Here is a 12820-nt window from a genome sequence, read left to right on the forward strand (position 1 = left end):
TGCTTCATGTGGTATTCTAAATATCATGGTCTAGGAACCAGCATTCTGTGCCTCACATATTTTAGGGCAAGAAGTTACTGTAGTTTTGCTAAAGTGCATGATGGGGGTGGAGGTATTTGTGGTGTTTATAGGATGTGACATGACATTTGAGTTTCTGCTGTATGGGGTTTTGTGTTCAGCTTAGGTTCCCTTAAGAAAGGTACTTTACCCAATAAGGGCATGTACTATAAAAACTCCTCTTTGCAGAGGACGAACAAAAGAGTCATACTAAGTCATAGATGCAGAGATAGGAAACAAAGATAGATGGCCAGCAAATAGAAAAGGGTGCCAGTCTCCAATAACAAATACTAGTAGCTGGCATTTTGCAAAGTGTTTTCCAGGGAAGATATCCCTCCTTTGCAACACCAATGGTGAACCTTAAGCAAGGGCATTGGAAACACTAAGAATTTTCTGCAAACAATGAAATCATCAATACTAGGAAAACAATATTCCAGAACAGAATAGCTTTGAGTAAGACTAGCTAAGACACACAGAAGAGAAATCCATTAAAAAAACAAAAAGAAACTATTATCTTTTTCAAATTAGGCTAAGTTTTTACCAGTTCTTTTGGGAGAAGGAATTGAAATTTCATTCTAATAACTAACCCTTTATGAATCATTTTCTTTTCTCCGATAAGCCTACCTCCTTGAACGGTTACATTACCACTCACATGAAGCCTTAAGAATGGTGGGCGGTGCAGCAAAGCAAACAAAGTTTTGATATGAAGCAGCCCAGGTTCAAATTCTGGGGTGGCACTCAATTGTCTATGTCAGATTGTATTTTCCAAAGATGACCACAACAATCTCTCCAGCCCTTGTTCTAGACCTCGATAACTTCACATCAAGAGGTGGGCTCTAATTACTCTCCACTCGAAAATGGGTGGATATGTGACTTTCTTATAATCAAGAGAATGTGGCACACACTGTGTGACGACTTCAAAAGCTAGGTTAGAAAAGGAGATGGGGCTCCTACAGTCCTGGAAGAAACACCTGTGCTAAAAACCTGAACGACTATATTAACAATCTAACTGTCCTGCAGTCACCATGCTATGAGGAAGCCCAAACAGCTCAAAAGATGAAGGGCTGAGACAATATAAATATATAGAGAGAGATAGAGAGGGAAGGAGGAAGGGGGGAGAGAGAGAGATAGAGAGAGAGAGAGAGAGAGAGAGAGAGAGAGAGAGAGAGAGAGAGAGAGAAAGAAAGGAGGAGGGATAAGGGCAGTAGAGGGGTTAGTGGTTATAGATATTTAACAACTGACTTTTTATTTATTTGTTTATATTTCAGAGTATTATGGGGGTACAAATGCTTTGGTTACATAAATTGCCTTTGCATCACCTGAGTCAGAGCTATAAGTGTTCCCATCCCCCAGACAGTGCACATTGCATACGTTAGGTATGAATTTATCTATCCCCTCCCCCCACCTGCCTGACACCCTATGAATGTGCACTTCCATATGTGCACATAAGTGCTGATTGATTAGTACCAATTTGATGGTGAGTACATGTGGTGTTTGTTTTTCCATTCTTGTCATACTTCACTTAGAAGAATGGGCTCCAGCTCCATCAAAGAGAATAGAATTGGTAGTTTACCATGTTTTTATGGCTAAGTAGTACTCCATGGTATACATATACCACGTTTTATTAATCCACTCATGTACTGATAGGCACTTGGGTCGTTTCCACATCTTTGCAACTGTGAATTGTGCCACTATAAACATTTGAGTGCAAAAAATAAAAAACCATAACAAAAACCTGACTTTTTAAGGAGAAAAAAAGCAGTGATTGGTAGCATTTGCTGATTTCCATAGGTGAATACTCCCACCATTGCCACCTTCAAGCTACCGACTTGACAGGGCTATACACAGAGTCAGAGAAAGCTGAGTAGCCATTATGTCGTGTTTCCATTATACAAATGCAAGATACATAAATAATTTCAAAAGCATAGTTAACAATAAAATATAAGAAATATACAATAGTAAAATGTGGGATGTTGAAAATTCATTACCTTCATTTTAGATATAATTTATTTATTTTTATTTTTCAGTTTATATACTTTATTTTTTAATAATGACTATATTTAACAATTGGCAAAATTCCTAAAAATTTAGCAAGCAGCTCTCACCAGCCAATAGGAGACATATATCTAGCACTTCACTAGGAAATTGGTTAATAATTCCTTAGCAGCAGCTACAGTAGACCTCAAAGGTCTTTCCAGCAGTTATGTCACAGATGTGATCTAGTTATGCTGAGATATTGATCTCCTACAGGGTGCAGTAGGGCCTGGAACATTTAGAGCCCTCAAAGAGTCACCTCTGGTTTCAAGTAGCCTCGTTTATTTCACCCCATGCAAGGGACTATTTCTTGTCATGCCATGCCATGAAAAAGATGGAGAAGCACTGCTTTGGAATACCCCCTGCCTTCTTTCAAGCCATTGGTATTCTTTCTTGAACCATCATCCAAACATATAGTGACTAAAATTTATCTTTTTCTATATTTTTTATGTATATGATAACTTAAAAGTATAATCGGACAAATAATGAATATGCGTTAAATAGGCTGTGGGAGCATTTAAGTGAAGAATACAATAAAATTCCAGTCCTGCAGGGATCTATAATCTACTTACAGAAATAAAATTAAAACTTCAAACAACCACAAAAGCGATAAAAGATAGTAGATGTGTATAATAAAAAGTTAAGTAATGTAGCATAGACCATAACTGTCATAGAGCTTCAAAGGAGTTGAGAAAACAAAAGGAAAGCCATCTGATTTTATGCTCTCAATTTACAAATATAGGATTCCAACTGATTATAAGCCAGTGAGTAGGAAGTGAGACAGGGTCCAATATCCCCTCAATCTGCTCAATAACTGAGCACCTATCATGTCCGTGCTCTGTCCTCAGGGTGACTTTAGGTACAGGAGGTACAGTGCCTACAGCCCACAAACATGTATAAGCTTTTTTTAAATCAGAAGGGGGAAAAAAATCTAACTTTAGGTCACAGAAAAGCCTTAACATGTTATATTAATACATTTGTCTTTATACCCAATGGAATCATAAAATACAATTTTTATTATTTTCTTATGGAGCAAGGAGCCCAGGAAGGCAAAAGTGCCTCAGGCCCACGAAAGTTATAATAAGTCCCTGACCTAATTTCAGCCCTGGAGAAAGACAAAATGTTGAACAATGTAGACAAGGCCCTGCTTTTGTGGAGCTTTCATTCTCTTAGCAGGAGAGACCAATACTGAGCCAATAAACAAATCAATAAGCCAGATAATTTCAGACAGTGATAAAGATTATGAGAAAACTAAACAGCTTGTGTGATAAGGTGAGGTTCTTCCAAAAAGGCCTTTCTGAGGATGAGAAATTAGAGTTGAGCCTTGAATGATAAGAAAAAGCTAGTTTGATATAAAGATCTGAAGGAAGAGCTTTCCAGACAGAAGGGACCACATGGGCAAGAGCTCTGAGCAGGAATGAGCTTGGTGCAGGGAGGAACCCAATGTCTGCTGGAGTGTGGAGAGAGAGGGGAGGAGGGCGCAGGAGAGGGCAAGGTAGTAGGAGTGGCTGGAGGATGGGGGCTTGAGCCATGTGAGGGCAATGAATTCTGTGCTGAGCACTATGGGAAACCACTGAAGGTGTTTAAGCAGGGGAAAAACAGGAGCTAACACACATTACACAAAGATCACTCTGGGCTCAGTGTGGGGAATGGCCAAAAGTGGGGTGGGAGGGAAGGGAGGATCCAGTTAGAAGCCTGTGCATTAATGCAGGTGAGCAAGGATGATTCTTATGTCAGGATGGTAACATTGGATATGGAAAGAAAAGGATGGATCTGGGATGTATTTTGTATGTACAACAGCAGGAATGGATGCTGGGAGGATGGGAAAGAGGATATCAAGGGTGGTGAGGAGCCAAGAAATCATCATGCATCTTGAAGAATAGATCATTTCATAAAGAAGATAAACTCTGTTTTTCACCAAATTGAAGAGAACTTAATTTAGATTTAGAATATGAAAATACACCAAAATTAATGGGATAAAATATATGAATGCCTCAATTGCAGTTATTTATAATGTTTTGGTATTTGGAAGCTATTAAAGGAGGAGTAATCTTTAGGTTCATATAGTTTATGAATCAGAAGATGAATTGCATTATAACAGTTTTAATTGTTCTGCAGTATATTTTATTGAAAATACTTTGTGCATAAATGAGCCACAAGGGAAAGCCCAATTTTCAATACAAAGTATTCAACAAATGAAAATAATACATAAGTAGAAACAAAAGTAAATTGTAATGAATATTTCAAGAAGCACTGAAATAATTTTCCTGTATTAAATTTTACAACTTGAACCCATTATGTAAAAATTAAGCAAAATGGAATGGATAAAAATGTTTAAATTAACAGACTTGTATATGTGTTGTAACCATGAGAATCAAATTGGTAGATGTTAAGATGAACTTCAGAATGTATTTAATCTCTCCAAGCCCCTTATTCTTGAAATGTCATACTGCCCAATTTATAGGATAAGACTAAGTAAATAATGGGTGAAACAGAGTTCATAATCCAATATCTAAATGGAAGTATTATGTTTCAGAGATATGATCCAAAAAAGTTAAGCAAACTACTTACTAAGTCAGTTTTACTCAAATTATTCTTTTAAACTAATTAGCAGGATGAATCAGATTGTAGAACAAAAGTTTTGAACTGCCTATGAAAACAACTTTCAAAGAATATTCAGGCTACTTTCACAGTGTTGGAGTTACAGAATAATTAAAGTTATATCTCTTATTACATTTAATATCTAGATATGTAGAACTGTATACTCTGGAATTCTGAGAAATCATAGAACTCAGCCAGTCCAGTCACTATTCAGAAAAAAAAAAAAGAAATAAAATGAAAAACTGACATAGGCCGCCAAATTTTCATTTATTCATATGAGAAATTAAAAAATCAAATAACTACTACATCTCTTAAAATGAGTTCTTAAAAGACATTTTTATACCTTTATAAAAAAGCTCACCGTATTGTTCATGTATCTCTATTTTTGACAGACTATTGAAAATAAGTTTGCTTAATATAACAAAATTTGCAACGATATTCCTTTTATATTTTGTTCCTTTTTCTTCTTGAAAACATGGATTCCATAAAACACGGGTTCCCTTGACATACATTTTATTTATATACAACTATAATTATACCAAACACAAATTGTTCTGGTTATTCAAGTGGTTTTAGCAGGGTCTCAAGATCATTTTATGCCCCATGTTGAATTATGCTAGCATTACCTTTTAAAAATCTGTAGAGTTTTCCATAGTTGAGATTAGTCTCTCGTCATGAGGTTATTTTGTGTTTAGTTATTCTTTTAACAAACATCAATCCACATAATTCTGTGTCTCCCGGGCTGTCTAAGGCTGACATAACTGATCACGAGTGTAGGAAGGGATCTTACGGGCAAGTAAGTGAGGTCTAGCAGGCCCAGAATCAGGAAAAGTGACGAGGGGTTAGCATGGGTGCCATAAAATAAAACTGGAAGCGGCATTTTATTCAAATGCAAGATAAAAAAGAACTGTGCTGACGTTGACAATGGTATTAATAGTTAAACTCTCATGATGATGAGGAAGCAGCAGGCAATGATGAGTCATGAGAGCAGAGGCTTCTGGGAACGACTTTGGAGGGGGCCATTTAATTCCTTATTATAATAAGTTCAGGACTGAAAAAGAGATTCTGAGCTCTATTTTTTCTCTCTCCTCTCATTCTTGGGGCTTCGACTCCTTTAACCCACTTCAGCTGAGGAAAATGTTTTGGTCTCCTGATATAAACTTGAGAGCTAACCAGGCAGGTTTCAGAAACCATGAATTGCTCTACAGATCGTACATGAAACCTTATAAAATGATAGGGAATTAAAATTAAAAATACACCAAAAATGTTAAATTTTATTATCTCTGGGCAAAGGAATTACAAGCAATTTTTATTGTTTTATCTGTATATTCCAAATGTTCTATAATTAAGCATGTATCGTTTTTATAATCATAAGAAAAATGTCATATATGTGAAAAGAAACCCACAAAACCCTGCTAGTGTGGACTGATAAAATTGAAAGTAGTTGGTAGTGAAAGTAGAATAATTTTCAACAAAAAGTCTTCATATTTTAAACATTAATGGAACAGTGCCTTGAACCATGATAAGAAGGTACCTGGTGGGGTACATATGTACAATATTTGCTTTATCAAAAAAAAAAAAACTTCTGTGAAGCAATTACATTTAATATGCTAAATTCGTGTGACATTGTAAGTCTTAAAATCGAGGCAACGTGAACGGTGGTTGGGTTTGCTTTATGATAGGGGAAGCACTCTAAGGAGAATAATGTGGAAGAAGTCACAATGTAACAATGTTTTCAGCAAGTTCCTTGCAAAGTACAACTCTAGGATGAATGGGATCCTATTAGAGGTGTAAGGAGCCATCAAGTTTGGGGTGAGTCCACAGCAATGGCAGGCACAATTTCAAGAGAGGTTTTTTGGCCTGAGCGCAGAGGTCTCCAAGGCACTCCCTAGCACCTGGATCAATGTAATTACGTTTTGGCCAACTCCAAATGTAACTAGATTACTGAATAACCTAATCATTTGGAAATCAATATGGAGACATTTACACCCAGCATTAGAGAGGGATTGAGCTGTATGGGAGATTATACAAATGATTTCTCCTGGAACTCTTTGGCCTACATTTCTTTAAAGAATTATTTTAGATATTAAAGAAAAATGTCTTTGCCATTGAATACCCAGAATGACCCAATACTATGTTTATATGTAATCCGAACTGGGATTAAGTGAAAGTGGAATTTGAGTGACTAATCAAAAAGACACCTGCACTTAAATGTTTACTGCAGCACAATTCACAATTGCAAAGATATGGAATCAACCCTCATGTGCATCAGTTCATGAGTGGATTAATGAAATGTGGTATATGTATACCATAGAGTTTTAATTAGCCATAAAAAATAGATGAATTATTGGCTTTTGCAACAATTTGGATGGAACTGAGATCATTCTCCTAAGTGGAGTGTCTCAAGAATAGAAAACCAAATCCCACAGGTACTTGCTATTAAACTGGAACCAACCGATGAGCACACATATACACAGAGGGAAGTAAAACTCAGTGGAAATCAAGCAGGGGAAAAGGGAGATAGGGAAGGGCAAAAACCTACCTAATCGGTATCATCAACACTGTTTAGGTGACAGGCACCTCTATAGCCACGACTCAAGCATTACAAAAGTGATCCATGTAACCAAAAACATTTGTACCCCCTTGATATTTTGAAATAAAAAAAGAAAACACACACGCACACACACAAATTTAAATAAAACTAGCATCAAAAAATTCCTTAATGTCGTCAATTCTTTTATTCGAAAACAAAGTTGAATACTTTATGGCATAAAATGCCACCACTGATAAATTGATTTGATTTTTTTAATATTTATTTTTTAGGGAGAACATTAAGTGCTTACATTAAGCGTCTCTATTTGTCTGTGCATCTGTGAAAAGATGGCAGGTTTGACTCTTTTGTTTAGGGAAAAGCACAACAGAAACTCAATGATCTCCAATTTAAAGGCTGAGAAAAAATAATCACACATGTCAGAAGCAGAAATGACAATTCTGCAGAGAAAAGATTTATAGAACAACCAAACTCATAGAACTTCACCCCAAATACCAAATAACACAGCCTCACTTCCACTAGCCAAGCAAATTATTTAATTTGTAAGTAATGTCTGTTCTCTGTCACTGTAAGGACTGTGCTAGGTATAAATTTAAAATTTGGGGTTATTGCAGCATCATCAACTCATAAGACATTAGAACTGGAAGTGTCTTTAGAGAATCTTGGGTTTTTTTTTTTTAAGTTTTAAAAATGTTGGCCGGGCGCGGTGGCTCACGCCTATAATCCTAGCTCTCTGGGAGGCCGAGGCGGGCGGATTGCTCAAGGTCAGGAGTTCAAAACCAGCCTGAGCAAGAGTGAGACCCCGTCTCTACTATAAATAGAAAGAAATTAATTGGCCAACTAATATATATATACAAAAAATTAGCCAGGCATGGTGGCGAATGCCTGTAGTCTCAGCTACTTGGGAGGCTGAGGCAGGAGGATTGCTTGAGCCAGGAGTTTGAGGTTGCTGTGAGCTAGACTGACGCCACGGCACTCACTCTAGCCTGGGCAATAAAGTGAGACTCTGTCTCAAAAAAAAAATAAAAATAAAAATAAAAAAAAAAACCGAAAAAAAAAACCAAAAAAACACACAAAAAATGTTTTATTTGTTTATTTTTTGGTAGAGTCAGAGTCTTACCACGTTGTCCAGGCTGGTCTCAAACTCCTAGCCTCAAGCAATCCTCCTGCCTTGGCCTCCCAAAGTACTGGGATTATAGGCATGAGCCACCACCCCAGCCTACTTTTTGTTTTTTGGTGTTTATTAGGTATGAATCTACCTTCTATAGTTTGGACAGATTTCCACAAACCTTTCTAGAATTATTTTGCATTGCTAAAACTTCTTATAAGCAGTAAACAATTGACTTAGACATTGTAAAATGTTAAATTGACCAACTACTTTCTCTTCTCCTTCCTTTGATGAATAACACAGTTATTATTTTGTGCCCTGTTAGCTCTGAGCTAAAATTCAGAATAAAGCAGTGCCAAGAATTGTGATTAGTGATGCGAAGTGAAGGGGCTACTATTGTCAAATATTTCTTTCTTGACTGGGAAAGGTGGGAAGTCAATCCTGTTTGGTATGAACACCCTAGTGATGCTACCCTGGATAATGAAAAATTACACTTTATTTGGAGTCAGAAGATTTCCCAATATTAACTGGAGCCAGATAGCTTTCTAAGACAGAACCTTGGAGCAACCTTCGAGTACCCAGAAACATTATCACTTGTGCAGATGTTGACAACACAGTCAAAACTGCCTGGCATTTATGAAAATCAAAATCAATTTTGTACTAAACCAAGAGACCATAAAGGCTTTAACTTCAATGGATGATTTCTTTCGGTTAGCTGTATCGTTCATTTTGTGAATATGGGAGGTGATTAGCTTTGTTCATGGAAGACAAATCCCTATTGTGAAAGGACAAGGAATCTTTCCTCCTTTTGACTGTGACACCAATCAGTTCTAATGCGAACTGTAATTCTTCAGTGCCCTGTAATTTTCCTAAAAGCTTCCAGATTGGAAAATGCTGCTCAAACTGACGGCTTCTTTCTCTCTTTGTGTATTTGCACAGCAGGCAGATGTAGAAGTGACAGAAATGTGTCCTGTCTCATTACTTAATCTTTTTGATGGATATTGTGCTAAAAGATCCTATCTCTTTATTGTACAAAGCTGGAGAAAGGCCCTCCTTGCTGTCATGGTTACTACATGTCAGTACTGGAATTTTAAATTGAAATACATTGTCGTTGGTGAGAGCTTTTCTGAAATCTCCATCTAACATTGTCCCTGTCATTGATAACTCTGCAGTAAGATGTCTGTGTATATTTCAAAATGTCCAATTCCATTTTCTTAAAGTGATTATGAAGTCGCTGGATGGTCAAGAAAAGTATAAAATTCAGTCGTTCGAGAATGAAATTGCATTTATTCATTATTTTCAGTTAATATCTTATATTTTTGCTATTCTTTAGAAAATACTAGCTATTTCAGTAAGCATTTCCCCAGGAAGCTCAATTAATTCCAATCATTGTTATTTTAAACCTTAGGATTCTTTAGAAAAATGTAGCCATCAGTGAAACAGCATTCTATTGCACTGTTAGCCAGTTAACTCCCTCGGTTTTTGTATAACATTGTCTCTTAGTGCTCACTCTAGTCATTATTTAGAATTCGATAAAGTTTATCTATGTGATGCGTTTAACAGATATAGCATTATAGTCAATTCTGACATGATGAGTCGAATAATATTTTTGTTTAGCTGAAAAATTTTGAATTAATTTATTTGAAAGCATGCGTTACCCAAAATTATCTTAAAGTATTTCTGAAAAGTTATGCTATTGCATCCCCTATGGCTTAGTATTCAGCATCTATAAACTACCATTAAACAATCACAATATTCTTTCTAACTTTTAGCACTCCCCCTCATCTCCCTTTGAAAATGAACACATTATCCCAATTTTAGAAAGGAAGAAATGAGTCAGGATGATTTTAGAAAGTTGTAGGCTCAAGTATGTGTTTATATTTTTCTGTTTATATTTTCACTGTAATAACTGTAGTATTTTATTTTGAAAAATGGAATTTCTGAGAGGAGAGAGTAATATGAGTCCAATTATAACCATTGTTCCTTTGCAAACAGAGACTATATAACTGTTTTATGGTAAGCATATTGCAATATTAAGAATTCATGTTTGTGCTTGAGCTGCATAAAACTTGGTTGCATAAAATAATATTGTTTTGGTGATCTAATGAACAAAACTTTCTAAACTTAAATGTAGAGAGGCATATTTTCTTTCCTTAATCTGGTAAATGGTTCCAGATAAATCATTTATACTTCCACTTTTAATTTTTTAATTTGTAAAGATAATGCTATACTGTTTTTCTGGTGCTTTAAGATACCTTATTCTTTGGGTGAGAGATGTGTTCTGACCAAGCTGGGCAGTCATTCCATGATTCAGATAGCCATCCCACTGCCAGTGGGCATAGCCTCATTTCCCTGGATTTTATGAGTATATGTGTATTTAAAATAGCAAGACACACTGGTCAGTCTTTACTGTTTTGAGCAACTTCCTTCTGTTTCTTATAGAAGGGTGGGTAGAGTAGGGTGGGGAAGGAGGCATTTTTTTTCGACAGGCTCCATAAGCTTCAAATTAGAATATGTTAGCTTTCTCTCTCTCTTTAATAGATTTCTTACAAGGATAATCACTGAGCCAGGTTCCGCCCTACAGAGTACTCTGTACAATAGGTGTGTGTGTGTGCATTAAACTCTATGCAATATTATCAAAGCTGGCGTAAGTGGTTCATATTTACTTAGTTTACCTGCCCATATTTATATGTAAATATACAATTTTCATTACTCTTTACTCCACCCTGCATCTCCAAGGTTCATCTAGAAACATATCCTGCTTGGAGATCATTCTTTAGTAGTTCCTTTAATGCAGTTTTGTAGGTGATAAATTCTGTGTATTTTTCTTTGGCATGAAGATATCTTTACTTTGCTTAACTCTGAATAATATTTTCACTGGCCTAAAATATCAATTATTTTCTTTTAGTCCATTGAAGAGATAATTATATTTTTGTCTGATATGAAGTCATCTCTTACTTTAATTATTGCTCTTTTGAAAACAGTGTATCTTTCTTTCTGGTTGCTTTTATCTCTTTATATTTGATTTTCTGTGGTTTTGCTATGCTATGTATAGGCACGGATTTCCTTATATCTTTCATGCTTGGACTGCTTATATCTGTAATGATGTCTTTCATCAGTTTTTAGAAAATTCACTGCCATTATCTTTTCAAATATTCCTTGTGCTACATTCTTTCTCTCCTTTTATGGGACTGCAGATAAAGGTACATTTATCCTTTTCATTGTAGTATCTATGTCTCTTACTCCCTCTCTTTGGTACACTGAATCATTTGGGGGTTTTTTATTCTTTACTCTGGATAGTTTCTTCTGACTTCCCAGTTTAATGATTTGCTTTTTAATTGTGCCTAATCAATTGTTATACTCATTCACTGAGTTCTAAATTCTAGTTATTAGAATTTTGAGCCCTAAAATTTCTGTTTTATTCTTTTTCAAATATATATGTATTTTTTTGTATTCCGGTTTTCTCTTGAAATTTTCAGTCACATCTTTATCTCATTGATCATAACCAACATAGTTATTTTAAGTGTATTTAAAGTCTGTATATGTTAGTTCGAACATATGGACCAACCTCGATGGGTCTGATTAATTGTCCATTGTTTTTGCTGATTTTTATGTGTATTTTCTTGTCTTTTTGCATATCTAGTTTTCATTGATTGGATTCCAGACACTTTGCTTGAAAAATTGCTTGTAAAAATAATTCGAGGCTTAGATAATGTTTTTCTCTGAAAAAGATTTTTGTTTGCATCTGCCATATATTTGTAGGCACTGTAATCTCTGATCTGATATTACCTTAATTTTATCAAACTTGATGGCTTGACATTGGGCCACAGTCCATATGGGGAATAGTTTACTTTTGGTTTATCCTCACTTCTATGATTAAGTCATTTGAGGTCCAAATCCAAATGTAGGAATTTACTAGTTTCCCCACTCTTGGTGGGCAACAGCTTCATCTTCTGTCTTCGTAGCCCCATGAAGCTGACAAAAATGTTGATTAGTAACTGAGTAGCCTCTTTAGAAATTAATAAAAGCCACAGGAAAGTAATTCTAAATGTGGGCTTATGTGTCTGCCTTTTCATCTTCTCCTGAATCTTGACCTAGTAAATCTTCAATATCTTCTTATCTGTATGATGCCACCATGTTTTTTTCCCTATCTTTTCTAGATGTCATCTGACCGAGTACTGGTCTGAATTATCTGATTTTCCATTAGCAAAAGTGGAAGTCTCAACTTTTTTTTACCCTCATATGATCTTATAGTTTGCATCTTCTAATATAGCCCTTTATGCTATAGATAATATAATTATGATTTTTTAACACTTGTTTCACATTGGAAACTTTTATTTTCCAATGAAATTGTTCATTTTATGTATTTTTCTGTATGTTGCCCCTGTACCGCCACCCACCCCATGTTCAACTTAGAGCTGAAATGTAAATTAACACAATTATATACTTGTTTAGCTTGATGTTATAAA

The sequence above is a fragment of the Microcebus murinus genome, chromosome 9 (genome assembly GCF_040939455.1).
Source record: "Microcebus murinus isolate Inina chromosome 9, M.murinus_Inina_mat1.0, whole genome shotgun sequence".
Classification (NCBI taxonomy): Eukaryota; Metazoa; Chordata; class Mammalia; order Primates; family Cheirogaleidae; genus Microcebus; species Microcebus murinus.